At 36.3% G+C, this 21057-nt stretch overlaps 1 long non-coding RNA gene across 1 annotated transcript; it reads right to left on the bottom strand.

The window, feature by feature from the left end:
* Nucleotides 1-16905: 16905 nt before the first annotated feature.
* On the bottom strand, nt 16906-20679 carry LOC125107052 (uncharacterized). Its single transcript, XR_007129455.1, has 3 exons — nt 20632-20679; nt 18909-19079; nt 16906-17012 (listed from the first exon to the last, which is right to left on the bottom strand). It is a non-coding gene; the product is annotated as an uncharacterized LOC125107052 (long non-coding RNA).
* Between the last annotated feature and the right edge of the window lie 378 nt (nt 20680-21057).

Here is a 21057-nt window from a genome sequence, read left to right as displayed (position 1 = left end):
GAGTGAGAGCTGAATGCAAGGAGCATATCTGAGTTTAAATCATGATCCCAAACACTTACTAGCTGTGAAACCTTTGAAAAGTTTTGTAGGCAATATTCCCATCTGTCAAGTGGGGATAATAATACTTGACTTGCAGAGTCATCAGGAAGAGTTAATGAGAAAATGGAAGTGCCCATGATAGTGTTTCATATACAATAGGTATTCTATAAATATGAATTTCTTCACTCTGTTTTCCTTTGCTTCCAAAAAAGATTGCAATCTTAAAACTTGACGTAGTTAGTGATGGTAAGGCTTTAATGAAAGGAATGATAAATACACAAATTTTATTCATTGCAATATGGTTTCTTTTGACTTTAAAAACCTAGAATTAATTCATCACATTATATAAAACAGAAGTATCTCCGGCTGGAAGCTGTTAATCCACTTATTGTATCAAGTCTGATTAATTAATAAGTCATATAGTTTCTAAAATGGGTAATGTGATCAGATCGTGGTAATCAACATATTCTAACTAAACTCAAGGACCAGAAACTTCAATGCTTCAACCAGAACATGCTAAAAGAATAGTTCTAATTTTGTGAACTTAATTAAAGCCCAATATCATATCAATAACATGAATAAAGTACAGACATCCTCCACACAGTATCTTCCCAGCTAACATTTTTTTAAAATAATAGTTTAAGACTCATAAGAAGTTGTGAAAAAATAGTAGAGTTTCAACAACCTTTGGCCTACTTTCCCCACTAAAGATATCTTAAGTAGTCACAATAAGAGTCAAAACTAAGAAATTTATGTTGTCAATAGTAAATACTACTAACTCAACTATAAACCTTATTCATGCTTCACTAGTTTCTTCATGCTTTTTGGTTTGGTTTTTTTTTTAAGATTTTATTTATTTATTTGACAGAGATCACAAGTAGGCAGAAAGGCAGGCAGAGAAAGAGGGGGATGCAGGCTCCCTGCTGAGGACATAGCCTGATGCAGGCCTCCATCCCAATACCCTGAGATCATGACCTGAGCCAAAGGCAGAGGCTTAACCCACTGAGCCACCCAGGCACCCCCTTTTTGGTTTTTAATACCCAGATAAAAGAATGTAAGTTGCTATCAATTTATGTTTTGGGGGGCAGTGTTTATATGAAAAAAGTATATTAATTTCCTCCAAATGCAATAAAAATATTTAAAAAGGGATGCATAAAGAAATTACATTCTGTATACAACTGGGTAAATTGGGTGGATCATCAGAATGATGTGCTAAACATTTTGAAAACCATACTAAGTAAATGTGCATTTAAATTCTCCTCCATCCACAACTTTCAAGTTCTTCCTCCACTTTACTGATAAGTAGGGTGTATTATAGGAAATGTCCTTGTTTTTAGTTGTTGCTTTATGTCTGCCTTATGTATAACAAATTTATTACTGTTTTTTTTCTGTGTTTATTATGATATTTCATGAAAATTCAACATCATACTGCTTAAAAAGCAAATGTTGTGTTTTTTTAAAAAATAATCACTGGTGATCAGGAAGCTATGTTTAAAGCACTGTAGATCCTAATATTATGGTATGCTATTTACTGGCTTTTAGGTTAATCTTAGAAATTTGTTGGGGGAATTTGAGATGTTATATAATACACTGTAATTTTCCTCTTTTATTTATTTACTTATTTATTTATTTTTTTTTTTAAATTTTCCTCTTTTAAAATAATGGGTTATAGGCTCTTGGTTAATGTTCTTACACAAAACTTCTGATTTTTAGCCACAGACCACTGAGATTAAGTGAGAGATGTCAGTATATAGATTTAGTAACATAGAGATTGCCTGGAGCAGATAAATCAATAGAATGTGATCATTCAGTTATATCATGGGATGAACTGTTCCATCTAAGAATTTACAATATGACCAAAATAATGCCAAAAGATCAGTGGAGAATGGAAGGTACATTCAATAAAATGATGATGAGAAAAAACTGACAAACTGGAAACAAACATTTTAAAAACTTTACCTCATAAATTTTTGTTTTTCCTCATTCTTTTCCCTTCCCTGGAAATCCCACTGTTCCTGTTCTCTAACTTTCAGCAAACTACTCTGCTCTCAAAGAATGATCTCCCTGGCTCTCTTTCAGGACATACCTTGCTCACTACTATAGAAAACTGGTTGTCCTACATTTAACTGAATCTTTGCATCTTCTATTGGACAAGTCTTAGTTCTGCCCCACTGCTAACTGTGTCTAAGATGATGTATACAAATTACCTTTATTATTTCTGCAATAAGACACTGCTTTTATGGTTTATTCAAGCTTAAAGGCGGGAGCAAAGATTGTATTTGTGTTTGATGCTAAGACAAACATCAAGGGTCTGGGGAGGAAAAGATTTTATTTATAGATTATTCTGATCCTGTATTTGTCTATGACTAGTCGCCATTTAAGTCCAAAAGATTACATATGATTGTGGTGTTATAATTCTTTTTCAGTAATATTCTTTCCTCAAGAAAATTCTGATTAGGTTATTTTCCGTTATAACTCCAACTTAAAATTCATGCTTCAAAATTTGCAATCAAGGAATTTTACTCAGAACTTGGCAACTCCAGTATATGAATGTGCAATGATCTCATTTGACTATCCATCTTTTCAATAGAGATTAAGAAATTTTCATGTGTTATTATCATATTAATTCCATCTGCTCAGAATCACCTTTGTACTTTTCTTAGTATTGGTTATAAGAACCATTCGGAAGTTCCCTATTTACCAAGAAAATCTATGTGGGAGAAATCTGGCAACTTTGTGTGCATGTGTGTAGAATCTGATGAAAATAAATAACCTGTTACTCACGAAACAATAAAAGCTTAAAATATTCTGGCTTCTAGATGTGTTTATTTCCCTTTATGAGAATTTGTCAAAGATCCTCTTCCAGCCATTTGTTTTTCCCAAATGAGGACCATAGGAATACTTGGTGTTGACTTAATTATGAGTTTGGTCATACTTAATATTTTGAACTGCACATTCCGTAACGGCCATAATTCAGTCATTTGGCTCTTAGGACAGCCCACTGAAGAGGTTGTTGAACTCCATGCCAAAAAAGGGTTAAGAAGTATGGATGACAGCTTATCTTTCTATGGAGGGAAAAATATCTATTCACATGCCGGCTTTTCCTGCCTTGCCTCTTTCCTCCTCCACCAAGGCAGCTTAGGAAAGTCTGTCTCAGCCCACTCAGCTACTCTTAAGCAGAATGGTAAGGGATACCAGCGGCTGCGCTTGTGCAATAGTCAATATGGGGAATGTGCAGGGGAAATCTAGAGGGTTGGGCAATGGGGAGAAGAGGAAAGGGGCAGCTGAGCAAAGCCCAGAACCACTCTTGCCTCATGCTGAGATTTTGGAGTTAACGAGAGGGGAGAATTCAACAGGTTGTAACCCAGGTCAACTGTGGGGAGTGATGAAATTAGTTTCTAAGGAAATACTATTGTGAATTAGACATTATACCTTTTAGGACCACCTGGATGGTTCAGTAGGTTAAACGTCTGACTTCAGCTCAGGTCATGATCTTGGTGTCCTGGGATCAAGCCCTGCATCAGGCTTTGAGCTCAGCAGAGAGTCTGCTTCTCCTTCTCCCCTTGTTCATGCTCTCTCTCCTTCTATCTTTGTTTCTCTCTCAAATAAATACATAAAATCTTTTTTTTTCAAGATTTTATGTATATATTTGACAGACAGAGATCACAAGTAGGCAGAGAGGCAAGCAGAGAGAGAGGAAGGGAAGCAGGCTCCCCACTGAGCAGAGAGCCCGATGCGGGGCTCGATCCCAGGATCCTGGAATCATGACCTGAGCTGAAGGCAGAGGCTTTAACCCACTGAGCCACCCAGGCACCCCCCCATAAAATCATTTTTAAAAAAAGAAATTATACCTTTTTTTTTTTTTTAAGATTTTATTTATTTGTCAGAGAGAGAGAGAATGAGCACAGGCAGACAGAATGGCAGGCAGAGGCTGAGGGAGAAGCAGGCTCCCCGCTAAGCAAGGAGCCCGATGTGGGACTCGATCCCAGGGCGCCGGGATCATGACCTGAGCCGAAGGCAGTTGCTTAACCAACTGAGCCACCCAGGCGTCCAAGAAATTATACCTTTTAATAGTACTTAAAAACAGAAGTATTTTAGAATTTGTTTGGAACTGGGGAGACACTTCTTCAAAGAAGACATACAAATGGCTGACAGACACATGAAAAAGTGTTCATCATCATTAGCCATCAGGGAAATTCAAGTCAAAACCACATTGAGATACCACCTTACACCAGTCAGAATGGCAAAAATCAACAAGGCAAGAAACAACAAATATTGGAGAAGTTATGGAGGAAGGGGAACCATCTTACACTGTTGGTGGGAATGCAAGCTGGTGCAGCCACTTTGGAAAACAGTGTGGAGGTTCCTCAAAAAATTAAAAATTAAAAACCCAGCAATTGCACTACTAGATATTTACTCCAAAGATACATATAGTAGAAAAAAAGGGCCATATGCACCCCAATGTTCATAGCAGCAATGTCCACAACAGCCAAAATGTGGAAAGAGCCAAGATGCCCTTCAACAGACAAATGGATAAAGAAGATGTGGTCCATATACACAATGGAATATTATGGAGCCATCAGAAAGGATGAATATCCAACTTTTGCATCAGCTTGGATGGGACTGGAGATTATTCTGAATGAAATAAGTCAAACAGAGAAAGTCAATTATCATATGGTTTCACTTATTGTGGAGCATAAGGAATAGCATGGAGGACAACATTAGAAGGGAAAAATGAAGGGGGAGAAATTGGAGTGGGAGATGAACCATGACAGACTATGGACTCTGGGAAACAAATGGAGAGTTTTAGAAGGGAGGGCAGTGGGGAAATGGGTGAGCCTGGCCATGGGTATCAAGGAGGGCACGGATTGCATGGAGCACTGGGTGTTATATGCAAATAATGAATCATGGAACACTACATTAAAAACTGTAGTGTACTGTTTTTGTGTAGTTGTACTGTAGACGTACTGTATGGTGATTAATGTAACACAATTTAAAAAAAAAGAACTGGTCAGTGGATTAGATTTATAGATTAGTAGGTTTACAACTCAATTTGCAAAAGGATACTTGATTTCTTTGATTCTAACAATCTTAGGCTGCTTTTACAGGAGTACAGGGCAGCTTTCTCCTCTCTGGCCCTCTGCCCTATAATTTCTAGTTGCCTTCGCCTCCTGCTCCACACTGGGTCTCTTGACTGTAGAGTAAGCTGGGCTGTGCCTCAGTCCCCTCTGAGCCATGGCCTGGCAGCTCTGGCCTGGCAGGAAGCTGGAGCACTCCTATGTCTCACTCCTTTGTTTCCCATCTCTCAGGGATCAGCGTCCTGTAATGTTTTGTGTCTACTACCTGAATGCCATTGTTTCACATATTTTGACTTTCTTTTCTTCAGTTATTCAAGAGCAGGGGGGTGGAGGAGTAAATTCAGTGGTCCTGCATGTCCAAGAATATCCAATCTTCTTTTTTATTTACCTTTAGTAGAGAGGAATGCCTTCAATGCTATTTTAATCTTTACAGTGTAAAGATTTAATTGGGACACCTGGGTGGCTCAGTTGGTTAAGAGTCTGCCTTTGGCTCAGGTCATGATCTCCAGGTCCTGGGATCAAGTCCCACATCGGGCTCCTTGCTCAGCAGGGAGTCTGCCCCTCTCTGCCTGCTGCTCCCCCTGCTTGTGCTTTCTCTCTCTCTCTCTGGCAAACAAATAAATTAAATATTTAAAAAATAATGAAATAAAATAAAATTTAAAGATTTTAAAATTACCTCCTTCGAGGCAACATTTACGAGGATCAAATGACAGACTCGTTGCTTCATTCATAGGCTTGCTCTATGCTGTGATGCTTCTTCACCAGGGTGCCACTTTGAGCATAGCAAGAGGGCACCTTTGGGTAAATCCCTAAATTCTATTTTGTCATACTTGCCTTTGTACTCTGTTTTTTTTTTTTTTTAAGATTTTACTTATTTATTTGACAGACAGAGATCACAAGTAGGCAGAGAGGCAGGCAGAGAGAGAGGGAGGAAGCAGGGTCCCTGCTGAGCAGAGAGCCCAATGCATGACTTGATCTCAGGACCCTGGGATTATGACCTGGGCCTAAGGCAGAGGCTTTAACCCACTGAGCCACCCAGGTGCCCCTGTACTGTTTTCAATGGTCATACCCACATTATCTTTCTTAAAGAATCCACAAGTTGAAAGTACACAATATTTATTCAGCCACCCAAGACCTATCACTGAATATCTGCATTTGTGTGTTTCTGTGTGGGAGGGGAAGAGATGTATGTGCCTATCTCTATACCCCCACATACACACAAAGACACACACATACTTCTACATCCTAGAACCATGAGCAAAACATGCACTATTTTGTGATGTTTGTCCAGCTACAGTAATTTCTTTGCCTATCTTCATTTGTGGGATGTTGGTTCTGTGCACATCTTGGTTCTTGATGATCTTTCATCATGCTCAGCATCACAGTGAGTTTTGCAGCCAAGGAGTTTAACTCATCAACTCTTAAGTCAGTTAGTGTTTTTCCCATTTCATTGTAAATAATGTATAACTTTCTTTTCATCTGACTTAAAACCATTTTGCTGAGTCATCCTGAACTCCCTCATTTCCTTGTTCTTCCTTACGTCAAGACTCCTTCCTTCCTTGTAGAAAGATTTCCAAAATTTTCTACTTCAAAAGTGTTTTCTGTCTTCCTGTGTCCCCTCCAAATTCCTTCCTTAGGTGTCATAAAATCGCTTAATTTCTTCATGTGAAACCTTCTGAAATTCTTCTGATGTACAAGATCTTTTACCATCCAGAGAAGCCACTTATTTTAACATGAGTTCCCACAAATGCCATTATGTTTACCCAAAAAATGTGATCTGTACTATCCTGCTATACAAGATAAGCATCCTTCTGCCTGTAAGTCTGTAAATCGCCTGCAAATCCATCTATAAAATGTCTGAGGATGTGGGATGTGCTACTGACATTATTACGTCTGCCTGGCTCTGAACACTTTACTACCAGATATAAGAAAGCATTTAAAGAGTAAAACAGTAAAGGCCTTGATGATAACAACCCATTCACAGTTGGGTTTTCTCTTGTACATAATTAACATCTCAAGAAATGATCTATTTTAACACATATTCTCTCAGAAGGAAAAAAAAAAAAAGACAGATGGAATGGGGAACGTGAATGGAAAAATGTGATGGTACAATGAACACCCTAGCATGCATTTTACATAATTTACACAAATCTGTTCCAATTTGTGAGCCAGAATAAAAATAGCACAATTTGTCAAATAAAAGTTAAAACTTTGTTGAAAATTATAAGCCTTGATTTATACATCACATTGTTAGATTGGCCATTATTAAGCATACCATAAGGGCAGCAATCTAAGTATAAACATGCCCTCTTTCACAGCTGCACAATTGTCTTAATTGGCACTAATTTCCCTCCAATTGCAGTATCATTTGTTTTCCTTGGTTTGGAAAAGCAGGGTGAGTTCACTTTCTGTATCAATACACCAAGGAAAATAAGCAGAGGGCCTTGTTTTGCTTGTAAATAAGGGAAATTGATTCATAATCAATATGTGAAATACATTTTGTGATACAGCCTCCATCTTGCTCACTTCGTTACATACACTAAAGCTGGGAGAAGACCTAGGTAATATTATTTTGATATATACTTTGTTTGAATTCATATTTTCTGTGGGTTAAGAATAGGCAGTAAGTAGCTTTCAGAAATATTTGAAAATAAATTAATCCCACATTTCCTGTGTGTGGTTAAGCTCAACAGCCATAATATCTCCATGGAACTTTGTTTTTGTTGAACATTGTTCACTTCTATTAAAATAAATATACTGATATTATATACCATATAGAACCCAAAAAACAAACAAACCATATAGGCTTTAATTGATGGATGCTGCATGGAGGCTTTTGTGACTTAGTCCTAAGTGATCTCAGGTTTTAAAAAATTCAGGAAGATTGGTTTAAGAAACTGTCAGAACAGCTCACTTTTTAAAGATGATATTCAACTGATTCATCTCAATACATTTTAAAATCATTTTCTTTATAAAGTCACATTTGCTTTGGAAAGTGCAACGTGAGGGAATTTTGATAATTCTCAAAGAGCTAAGAATTCAGTGGAGTCATTTGAAAGATCCTTACAGCAGAAGAGGCTCATTCAAGAAGACAGTCATGATGCGACGTTTTGATGGGATATGGCATACAGCCACGTGGTATGGTTTGTCTCTCTTGAAGAGAAACATCTATTTTATATAGTTCTTTAAAAGGTCCTCCTGGAAATTTCAGACATCTCTGGGGGTCAGTTTATAGGATAAGATGTTCTTTAACATGGAGAAATATTTCCTTTTCCTTTGGTCATCAGAACACAGTTTTACAAAATCCCCCCGTTTCTCCTCATCTGCAGGAGTCCCCTGAAAGGGGCGTTGAGAAACTTTATTCTGTCCCAGGGTTATCTGGACCTGTCTCAGTCCCAGCATTGGGACCTTCAAAGAGTTTGGCAAGATGCTCTTTTCCAGTGGCCTGGTCCAGGTTTCTTAAAGAGAATGTAAATGTACTAGACTAGAGACCTGAGATATGTCTTCCCCCTCATGTCTCTAGCCATTAGCACAATTCTTGTCATAACAGCTCTCAGAAATAAATAAGTCTATTTATCCCATGCTGACAATACTAGGAGTCACAAACTGTGAGTATCATTAAGCATACGCATACCATACTTATTATATCTCTGTTATCCTGGGTCAAACATAAATTTAATACTGAAATAATCTGGATTCCAATACAAGTTTCATTAGAATAGTGTAAACAGCTGGAAGCTCTTGACATTAAAAAGATAATTATATTTCCATAATTGTCTTACACTGTGTACAAGCTTAAGATAACCAGCCACTTTGTTACCAGTGCCATATTGGTGTCACAGCAACTTTGGAGGAAGTTATAATGAATGGGAAACTGAAATGGTGACGACCTGAAGAGATAATTTAACAGTGACTACAGTGACTCCTGCTGGGAAGTTTATGCCAAATTTTCTGGCAAATATGTGAATTCTTGTAAACGCCATATGTTTTTCATAAAATAAAATTATTTTTAATAGTTTTTTAAAGACTTCAAAAAAAATTTTTTTTAATTTCAGGTAAGCTCCATACCCAATGTGGGGCTTGAACTCATGACCCCAGGACTGAGAGTTGCATGGTCCCCTGACTGAGCCAGCCAGGCATCCCTAAACTTTATTATTTTACAATAATTTTACAGAAAATCAAGTCTTTACAGAAAAGTCTCAGTGATAGTGCAAGAGAGTTACCATATTCTTTGTATCCAGTTTCTCCTATTCTTGCATTTTTTATTACCATGGTGCATTTGTCATAATTAATGAACCAATATTAATACATTGTTATTAACTAAAATAAAATGCTCTATCAGGTTTTGTTAAATTTCCCCTAACAAGCTTTTCTTTTTTCTTCATTTTTAAAAATTTTTTATTTAAATTCAATTTAATTAACATATACTGTAATATTTGTTTTACAGGTAGAATTCAATGATTCATCAGTTGCATATAACACCCAATGTTCATTACTTCAGGTGCCCTCCTTAATACCCACCACTCAGTTACCCCATCCTTCCACCAACCTCCCCTCCAGCAACCCTCAGTTTGTTCCCTATAGTTAGGAGTCTCTTATGGTTTGCCTCCTTCCCTGTTTTTGTCTTATTTTATTTTTTCCTTCCCTTCCCCTATGTTCATCTGTTTTGTTTCCTAAATTCCAGATATGAGTGAAATCTATGGTATTTGTCTTTTTCTGACTGACTTATTTCACTTAGCATAATGCCCTCTAGTTCCACTTACATCGTAAATGGCAAGATTTCATTCTTTTTGATGGCTGAGTAATATTCCATTATAAATATCTTCTTTATCTACCCATCTGTTGATGGACATCTGGGTTCTTTCTATACTTTGGCAATTGTGGACATTGCTGCTATAAACACTGGGGGTGCATGTGCCCCTGAATCACTATGTTTGTTTCCCTCAGATAAATACCTAGTAGTGTAATTGCTGAGTCATAGGGTAGCTCTATTTTCAACTCTTTGAGGAACTTCCAAACTGTTTTCCATATACATATATATATATAAGTATATTATGTATAAAACTATGAATACATATAATATGTATATTATATATAATACTATACTATAATATTTATATACTATATATATACTATAATAATACTACAATGGAATATTACACAGCCATCAAAAAGAACAATATGGCTAGAGCTAGAGTGTGCAATGCTAAGTGAAATAAGTCAATCAGAGAAAGACAAATATCATGATTTCACTCGTATGTGGAATTTAAGAAACAAAACAGATGAACACGGGGGGAAAGAAGAGAGAAGCAAACCATAGGACAGGCTCTTAACTATAGAGAACAAACAAAGTTGATGGAGGGAGGTGGGTAGGGATGAGCTAAATGGCTGATAGGGATTAAGGAGAGCACTTACGATGAGTATCAACTAAATCCTATACTGGAAGCTAATATTACATTGTATGTTAACTAACTACAATTTAAATTTAAAAATTGATACATACACAATGGTTGCACCAGTTTGCATTCCCAACAACAGTGGAATAGGGCTCCCCTTTCTCTGCATCTTTACCAACATCTGTTGTTTCCTGACTTGATAATTTTAGCCATTCTGACTGGTGTGCAGTGGTATCTCATTGTGGTTTTGATTTGTATTTCCCTAATGCCGAGTGATGTTGAACCTTTTTTCATGTGTCTGTTGGTCATTTGGATGTCTTTAGAGAAATGTCTGTTCATGTCTCTGCCCCTTTCATGATTGGATTTTTTGTATTTGGGTGTTGAGTTTGATAAATTCTTTATAAATTTTTGGATACTTATCTGATAAGACATTTGCAAATATCTTCTCCCATTCTGTTGGCTGTCTTTTGGTTTTGTCGACTGTTTCTCTTGCTGCACAAAAGCTTTTTATCTTGATGAAGTCCCAATAGTTCATTTGTGCTTTTGTTTCCCTTCCCTTTTGTTTCCCTCTGGGATATTCCCAGCAAGAAGTTGTTGTGCCCAAGGTCACAGAGGATGTGTTCTCCTCTAGGATTTTGATGTATTCCTTTCTCACATTTAGGGCTATCATCCATTTTCAGTTTATTTTTGTGTATAGTGTAAGGAAATGGTCCAGTTTCATCCTTCTGTATGTGGCTGTCCAATTTTCCCAACACCATTTGTTGAAGAGACGGTCTTTTTCCATTGGACATCCTTTCCCGCTTTGTCAAAGATTAGTTGACCATAGAGCTGAGGGTCCATTTCTGGGCTCTCTATTTTGTTCCAGTGATCTAAGTGTCTGTTTTTGTGCCAGTACCATAGTGTCTTAATGATGACAGCTTTGTAATAGAACTTGAAGTCTGGCATTGTGATGCCACCAGCTTTGGTTTTCTTTTCTGTTCGAACATATCACATTACATTTATCTTTATTGTTTCTGTAAGGTCCTCTGGACTGTGATACTTTCTCACACTTTTCTTAATTTTAATAATCTTGACAGTTTTGAAGAGTACTGGTCAGGTATTTTGTAGAATATCAATTTGGGTTTGTCTGGTGTTTTCCTCAGAGTTAGACTGGGATTACAGGTTTCCAGGAGGAAGATCACAAAGGGTAAAGTGTCATTTTCAACACAACATACCTGAAGAATATACAATATCACTTATCACTAATGACGTTAACCTTGATCACCTGGTTGAGGTGATTTGTCAGGTCTCTTCTCTATACTTTGTTTTTTTTTTTTAACTTTCCCCCTTTTTATTAATATATTGTGGAAGGAAGTCACTAGGCAGAGTCTACAGTTGAAAGGGAAGTTCTTCATAAACTGCCTCGAATTCTCTCTGAAAGATTCAGTCATTCTTTTGTATCAGTGTAGACCCATAGATATTTATTTTATACTTAAGGTTAAAATCCAATACTGTGTTACTAATTTTATTGCTCATATTGTTACAGGCTTGGACTTTGGAAGCTTCTTTAAGTTGGCACCAAGTCCCTTTGACATACTGTCGTCTTTTTTTTTTTCCTTTTTTCAGAACTTCCTTACTTACTGGCACCACATAATGCTCCAGATTCATCTTGTATATTTCCTGTCGCAGCCCTACAAACAGCCATTTCTCCAAGGATGCCTGGTTCCATTTATTGAGGGATGGTATTAAAAACCAAGATTTGAATCTTGGCCATATATATTCAGACTGAAGGACATCTTGGTTGCTTCTAGTTTTTGGTGATGATAATAAAACCATTATAAACATTTGCATGCAGGTTTTTATTGGACAGAAATTCAACTCAGTTGAGTAAATAACAGGGGGCATGATTGCTGGGTCATATAGGAAGTCTACATTTTAGCTCTATTATAAACTACTAAACTAGCTTTCAAAGTGACTTTACCATTTTGAATTCCTGAATTATAGTTCTTGTTGCTCTGCATCCTCATCAGTACTTGGTTTCACCAGTTTTTAGAAGATTTTACCCTTTCTGATAGGTATGTAGTGACTTGTTGTATGGATTTGTTTTTTACTCAGTCTTAAGAGTAAACAGAGAAAGCATCCAAATACAGATTTTAGACATCACCAAATAGGTGCCTGTAGTTTCTTTTTAAATCATACATTTAAAAAACCCAAATGCATATACACAATACATCCGTGACCCGTATTTACTTGATGCTGGCCATATGAAGTTAATTTCAAGAAGTTTCTCTCACTGCCAAATTCCCAAACCCTTCTCTCTCCAACAATTCCTCCAGTTCAATGGGAACTCTGACCTATTGACCCTATCCATGTTTTTTTCTGTACCTCACATCTTGCATGTCCTCATTTCTTTCCTTATCAAGCTCAGATTCCATGATCCATCATTATAATCATTCTCTATCATTCTTTATTTCTTTGTCCTCTCTCACTCCTTTTTTATTCCCTTGGCAAAATTCCCACTTCAGTTAAATTCTACTCTCCTACCAACCAGTTCCTATCTGCACGCAAGCAGCTAGATTTTAATAGAGAATTCAGAAACCACACTGACTGGTCTAACTTTACATGAGATCTTCGCACTCAGCAGCAATCCTGCTATACCTCCTTCATAAATTTACCTTTCTACTCCCTCCCACCTTCTCTCTTCTCAAATTTTCAACACCTTTTTTCCTATTCTATTCTCAGCTGATGGCATTGCCTCTTACTTAAGAAAATTGAAGCCATTAAAAAATAACTTCCACATATTTCCACCACCGAATCCACAAATCAGCCCATATCTCCACCAATACACATGCTGTCTTTCATCCTATGGAAATGAATGTACTCTCTGTGTCCTATCCAATGCCAAATCATCCATTGGTCACTAGATTCCAGTCCTGAAGTTTTTCCCTCTCTTATCCGTGTTATCAATTTTTATCTATCATATCATTTCTCTCATCATCCATGCTAGAAACAACTCTGTACCCACATTACCTCCAGCTACTGCCTGATTTTTGCTGCCCCTTACAACTATGCGCATATGAAAATTTGTCTATACTTAATCCTCCTTCCCCTTCTCTCTTAGGCTAACTCTAGCCCACAGAATCCCCTCTTGTCATATTTACCACCAATATCCACTTTGACCAACCCAATAGTTGTTACTCAGTGCCCATTTACTTTTCTCAGTGCCCATTTACTTGACCTCAATACCCTAGTCACTACTGAGTAATAACCTTGATGAAGTAGATAGTTATTCCACTGCTTTGAAAAGCTGAATAAACAGTTTCTTGAAATTACCTTCCACCAGTAAATCTGTGCTCAGAGATTCCTTCAGGTCACAAAAAACAAAAATTGTACTATATTATTTTACCCCAAGAAAAACTTCAAGTAATCAAAAATACAAATCAAATATATGTTCCCAAATTAAAAAGAAGGCAAAATTTTCTCCTGAAAAGTTAGAGTTTACAAAAATTTACCTTTTGCTAAAAACCTAGTTTCATTGGTTCACAAGGCTTCTGCTCAACTAGAAACTCCACAATGGGTCTGTCAAAGGCTTGCTTTGAGGACTAGAAAACATAATCTTACTCTATCAACTCATCAATCCAACATATGTAAATCTTTATAAAGTGGAAGGAGTTTTATCTAGTAGTTTGTCTAGCTTCTATAAGAGACACTGTCAGAGAATTTGAGTAATACAGAAAACATACAAGATTGAAATATTTCAATTATATTGCTATTTAATTATATTAACTTATTAATGTAATTAAACTACTAATTTAAACTACAATTAATTTAAACTACAATTTCCATATTATTTATAATTGTTGTTTAGGTGAGGTTGTTATTTCTTAAATTTTTTTAATACTTATATAAAATGGTCAGCTCCTGGAAAAGGGATGCAAATATCTATAAAGTGATTTTGTGTAACAGATGAGAAGGGAATTAAATTAGCAAAAGTAAATCAATGTAAAATTTAGTTATAATTGCAGTCATCAGAATTATCTTATGATGTTATAGAGATAATTAAATGTTATCAAGTGTTAAGCAATAATGTGAACATATTTACATGTAATAATGTGTAATATTCAAAAAGTAGGATAAATTACAGTTATTAAATGATTTGCAGACTCTAACAATATATGTTTATGGAGTCCTCCAATTAAACAACTTTATTCAAAAGAGATATTTGTATCCTACAGAATTTTAGTGCTCTTCTCTTTTTTTTCTCTTATTCAAGATCAGCCATACACATATATGAAACCAAAGTTTGTGAAACAAATTCTCCAACAAAGATGTTTTTGTTTTCTTGACCCAATCAATCACCTTTAGTTTATCAGGGACTTATAAAAGAGAAAGAGTACATAGGTAAAAGGAAGGGTAGCTCAGGTTTCCTGCCCTTCTATTACTATCTGAAAGGTCATTCTAACGCATTACTTCTTCCTCTCTAATATCTGGATCATAATGTTGACCATTCAGATCTATTCCCAAGGCATGGTAAGAACCAAAGGGAGTCATGTTGTTATAGGTACTTTGTGAATTATAACACTTTAAGCAAAGAATTATTATTATGATTAAGATATCAAACAACTTACTCAACAACATTCCCCAAAGAGAAAATTCATTCAATTAGAAAGGGGCAAGTTTTGAATACATTATTATTCAAATGACCTTGTTATCAATTATTTCGTAATTTAGAAAAAGGAAACAAAAATTCAGTGTCTTGAGCTCTGTGTTACAGCTCTGCATTAGTATTAAAGACCATTATGTTGTACTGTGTGATAAGGTATTAAAAAGGTATAGAGCACCTCAGTGGCTCAGTCGGTTCAACATCCAACTCTTGACTTTGGCTCAGGTCATGATCTCAGGGCTGTGATATTGAGCTCCATGTCCAGCTCCACACTGGCCATGGAGCCTGCTTAAGATTCTCTCTCCCTCTGCCCCTCCCTGCTCACACACTTTCTCTCTCTCAAAGAGAAAGAAAGAAAGAAAGAAAGAAAGAAAGAAAGAAGGAAAGAAAGAAAGAAAGAAAGAAAGAGAAAAAAAAAAAGAGAGAAGGAGAGAAAGAGAAAATGCAATGACTTTCAGAGGTTCTAAATTCTCTAGATCCCTCCTCCTATTATAGAGCTTCAGTGTCTGTTCCATCTGCTATTAAATTCTTCAGGGATAGGGACCAAATCTTATGTATAAGCATGTATTTACAGCAGATAGAAACCTTCAAGAGCTCAGCAGGAGCTCAATAAGTAAATGTTTAATTTCCAAATGGAGCAGAGTAGAAGGAAAGAGCTATGAAATGTCAGGAGTTTCAAAGTCAACACTCAGTTCTGTCAATTATTAAAGTACACGTCTTTGATAAGTAACTTCACTTCCCTGGATGCTCAGTTTTCCTATCCGTTAAATGAAGGAGTTGGAATACAGTCCCTCCAAAAACTTCCACTTCCAATATTCTCGGAGTGCCTGGATGGCTCAGTCATTTAAGCATCTGCCTTCAGCTCAGATCATGGTCCCAGAGTCCTGCAATCAAGCTCCACATCAGGGTTCCTGATTAGCAGAGAGCCTCTTTCTCCCTCTGTTCCTCACTCTGCTCATGCACTCTTTCTCTCTCAAATAAACAAATCTTAAAAAAAAAAACTTTTATTTTCATTTTTTAAATTTAATTTTAATTTTTTTCAGTGTTCCAAAATTCATTGTTTATGCACCACAACCAGTGCTCTATGCAATACGTGCCCTCCATAATACCCACCACCAAGCTCACCCCCTCAAACCCTCAGTTTGTTTCTCAGAGTCCACAGTCTCTCATAGTTTTCATTTATTTTACGCACCTATGTATCCTTCCTTTATGCTACATTTGCTAAGCAACACACCAACCTTGCATGACATCATCTGGGACATTTAATCCAACAAAGTTCCTAATTCTGACATATGCACACTTTGATCTCGAAATATAACTCTATGCTAACTGTTCTTCCTTGAACTTCAGTATCATGCAATGTATTATTTTAGAAATGTGATCTGTGGTTTTTGTGAGGAAGCAACATTTAGGGAAAATTCAATTATTAGCACTTGAGACATAAGAAAAAATTTTTTTGCCTTTTAATTCAATAATCATGTTTAAAACTTACCCGATTGGAACGATGTTATATTTTGTTGCTTGAGATGGTTTCTCCATTCATTAAAAATAACATCTGACTTTGGGGGCACCTGGGTGGCTCAGTGGGTTAAAGCCTCTGCCTTCTGCTCAGATCATGATCTCAGGGTCCTGGGAGCGAGCCCCACGTCAGGCTCTCTGCTCAGTGGGGAGCCTGCTTCCTCCTCTCTCTCACCTGCCTCTCTGCCTGCTTGTGATCTCTGTCTGTCAAATAAATAAATAAAATCTTTAAAAAAAAAACATCTGACTTTGAAGTGAAACCAAGGATCTGAATAGCACCATATGCCAAAGTAGCAATTTCATGGTAGCCATTTTTAATCACAGTTGCTTTTGAACTTTCTGTTGTGGAGGAGAGAAAAGAATTTTAAATTCCTGTTTTAATTATGACAATGCACAGTGCAATGTGGTTTGGAGAATTGCCAATACTTTGCAGTCAAATGCTCTACCACTGAGCTATACCCCCTAGAATTGCCGATACTTTGAAATACTTCTTATTTTTAAAGTCTCTTAGAACACATTTTTCTTCATAAAAATGAACTGTTATGTCACTGCAAATACTGACTAAACTGTAAGTTTAATATAATTATTGAATTTGCATCTGACATAGAGGTACTCTCCTCTTTCAATAAAATCTGCAAAAAAAAGTACTAACATTAGAAAATAAAGGTCAACTTATCTATTATTACTTTTTAAATTTTAATTCTGATCAACTAGGCCCCAAGTCCAGAAGATCTTGACTTAAGCCTTATACTTGGAATCCTCTAAATGACCAGTAATTACTGGCAAAAAAATCATTTAATAATCAATCACTGGCTTCAAATTTTGTCATGTTACTCTTTGGAAAATAAAAAAATAGTTAACCTGTTGAAGTGGGCCTCATCATCTTACCCACTTTCCCCTCACTTTTCAGCTTTCTTTTAGACATGTTTTCAACACTTTAAGTTAGTAAGGAAGGATACAGTATGATAACGTTTTAGACAACCTTCTCTCACATCTCTCTATTGTCCATATACACAAACACACAACCACAGGCAGAGATATCCATCTTTCTTCTGGGCTCCCAATAGTCTTTTGATTTCAATCCCTTTCTCTAAAATTCAAAACCAATCTTTCTCAACTGGTAGAAAATCAATATCTCTTGAGGTAATTCATTAGGAAAAAAAAAAAAGAAAGAAAACAGAAAACTAAAAAAAGATGCAGAAGAGTTCTGGTTATTATGGCAATATAGGCATTGGCAGCTTCTATATCTTTTCTTAATTTCTACCACAGAAGCAATCAGCCATATTGTCTGTATGTAAGATTAGAAGTGTATTTTCCTACTGACCTTCACATTTTCTTTTTCTACCTTTTCCTCTTCCTTATGAAAATGATTCTCCTTCTTCCTTGTCCTTCTTTCAGATGAAAGAGAGGCAAGGAAAGAAAGATGAATGTGAAGTCAACTAATAAGGGACAGAAAGAATGTTCTTAGCAGTAACCTCACACGCATTATCATCTCTATGGTATAGTGCCCATTTCCTTGGAAATCCATTTCTCATTTTTTAAATGTGGCTGCTTTGATGGGTCCTATTAATAGGTACTTTTCTTAACATAGCAGTCACTTCTATTGTTCCAAGGAAAGCCTTTTCTATAGTTTGATCTATGAGATTAGACTGAAGGAGAAAATGGTGATAATAAGAGATAAATGAATAAACAAAAACCACTGATATTATGCCTTCACCAGCTAAGTCTTGACCTGTTTTCTCAGCTCAGGCTATACTTTTCATCTACTATATATTATGTTTCAAACTATGGTCCTCAGCAAAGAATCTCACCAATTCTTCCTTCCCTCAGCCTACCAGGTATGCCACCAAAATCAAGTTCCCACAAATTTTCATTGAGGGAAAGACTGATTGATTCATTAATTGATTGATCATTGATTAATCAATTGATTGATTCATTGATTCCTTAAGACTGGAATCTTCATTCCTTCCAAAGTGAGATTAATGAAAAAATTTTATTTTAGCATATGAATAAGACACTCTCTTGTCTCAAGTAAACAAACATAGTGGGTTTTTTGTTTTGTTTTGTTTTTGGTAACATAGTGGTTCTTGTTAGCGCTTTCCTGGATATAATAGTCTCAGCTGTGTTGGTTGCTCAACCAAGAGGAGTGGCTAGATTTAAGGAAAAATCTCAACTTTCTGGACAGTAATGTTAGGGGAAGCTGAATCTTGCCATCGTGTCCTTACTCATACTTACTTTGTTGGTCCAGATCTCCAATCTTTAAGTAAATTCATTGGAATCCAGAACATTCCAACTGTTGTACATGTTGGTCTGCTTACCAGCAGAGTTACCATCATCCCAGGGAAAGAAGCCAGATGTTTCTCCCTGTGCATCCAGAGCAGTTATGAGACCAAAGGATTCAGATGGCTGTAGAAAAAGAGTGAAAATTGTGTTTTCAGAGTTAGAAGAACTTAACTCCAACCATCTCATAGAACTACCTAGAAAAGTGGTGAGTCCTCTCAAACATTTTAATCAAATGTCTACTTAGTTTACTCTTGAATACCTCCAGTAACAGAAACTCAAAACATTCTTAAGCAGACTATTTCTCTCTGAACTGCTCAATCTGGGGTGGAAAAAGTGATAGCAACAGCACAGATTCTCAAATGCCTTTCATTGGGGAAAAAAAAGTAAATATTTTTATAATTAATAAAAAGATAAAATAGTTATTACACCATGCTAATTGAAGGTGCACCTTCAGTCTCTTTAGCTTGTCTACAACAAAGAGAAAGTTACAACAAAATTGTCAAAGTCATTGGATCTGAGAACCTGGGAACTGGTTTTAAAGTATGACCAATGGGATTCCAGGGAAATGAAACTTGAAGAGTAATTTATAGAGTTTGCTTTGCTGGGAGTTGTATCTCAGGAACAAGCATCCCAGAATCCATGTGCCGCAATTTTGTGATTCCACAATGAAGAAGAACTCAAAGATTTGATCCTCATCACTTAGTAAGAGAAAATTGCAAAATTTAAAAAAAAAAAAAAGGACTACACAATGCAAGTGGAGAGGTTGAGTTATGGTGAGAATTTCTTAGGAGAAATATTTTGGTTTCATATGAAATATACTTAATTCATGAATTTCGTAATTTTTTCCCATCGAGATGAAAAGTTAAGCATGAGACCTTCTCTTCCTTCTTGGCAATGAGTTATGTAGTAACTTCAAATCCAAATAGGTCTATTATTCAAGTTAGTGCTTGGAAAATATGGATAGTATCTAGTTCAAACTATGGATAGCATCTAGTTCAAAGGATCCTCAAGGACTTTTCCATATTTCAAGACTGTCTAGCCAAAACTTTTCTCTAATAATGATGTATATTTTTAGCTGATTTTACTTTCAATTAATGCTGATTAGAAGTTCTGATTTGCTATTATAAATCTTTGATGTAAAACAGAAATATGAACTAATTATTACTGTTTAAAAATCTGCTTGTTTGCTAGACAGAATCTTTGATTACATGATATCAATGGAGAAAAAGTGACTAATTAAACAAAACATAAATGGATAAAAGTTTGAAGACCCTGACCATTCATACAAACCCTAGGAGAGAATTAATGAATCAAAAATCACTAGCTGTCTTAAAAATAATAACAGGAAGACACGTGGGGCAGGAAAGCTCAGAACTGGATCAAATCCTCAAGAATGGTATCTTCTACTCATCTCCTTTTCTTTGCTTCTCTCTGCCTTCTCTCTACCTCCCTCTCCCCCTCTCTCTCTCCTTCTCTCTCCCTCCCCTTCTCGCTCTTCCTGCACATTCACACATTGACTCTCATATTCACAGGTACAAACATATAGATCAGTAATTGTGTCACTGATTGACCCTGCCCCTGTCAGCCCTCCCCAGACACTGCCCAAGCAGGGATTTCAACCAGCACCGGAAGGTGGAATCCCCAGCTCAGTCTCCTGACAGGATGTATCTATTACCTCAGTACTGTTGTGCCTGGAAACTGTGTTGGCAGAATATATCCTCTGTGAATGAAAAGAGGATTAGATCCAGAGGAGCAGGAACTTCAACAAACTTCTGCAAAGAAAGTGGTACTTGATCCTACAAGCATAGAACAAGCTAGAATTAAACAATCAAATTACATAACTGGTAACAATACATTTCAGGAGACAGAGGAAATTGAAATCCAAACTTCTGTTTAAATTTAACAAAACATTCATGGAACTCACTAATAGGAAGGATGACTTAAATGTCTAATTCAGTGTTTAAAAAAAGAAAAAGAAAAACCCTACATAAACTTCAGTATGTGAAATGCATAAAAGCAGCATTCATTAGTCTTTACTCATTTCAGAAGTGCAACTCTATAACCATATTTACTTACTAAAAAAACAAGCAAAAAGGATATA

The sequence above is a fragment of the Lutra lutra genome, chromosome 8, assembly GCF_902655055.1.
Source record: "Lutra lutra chromosome 8, mLutLut1.2, whole genome shotgun sequence".
Lineage (NCBI taxonomy): Eukaryota > Metazoa > Chordata > Mammalia > Carnivora > Mustelidae > Lutra > Lutra lutra.
The sequence above is the reverse complement of the archived record's forward strand: the minus strand, read 5'-3'. Positions and strand labels throughout refer to the sequence as shown.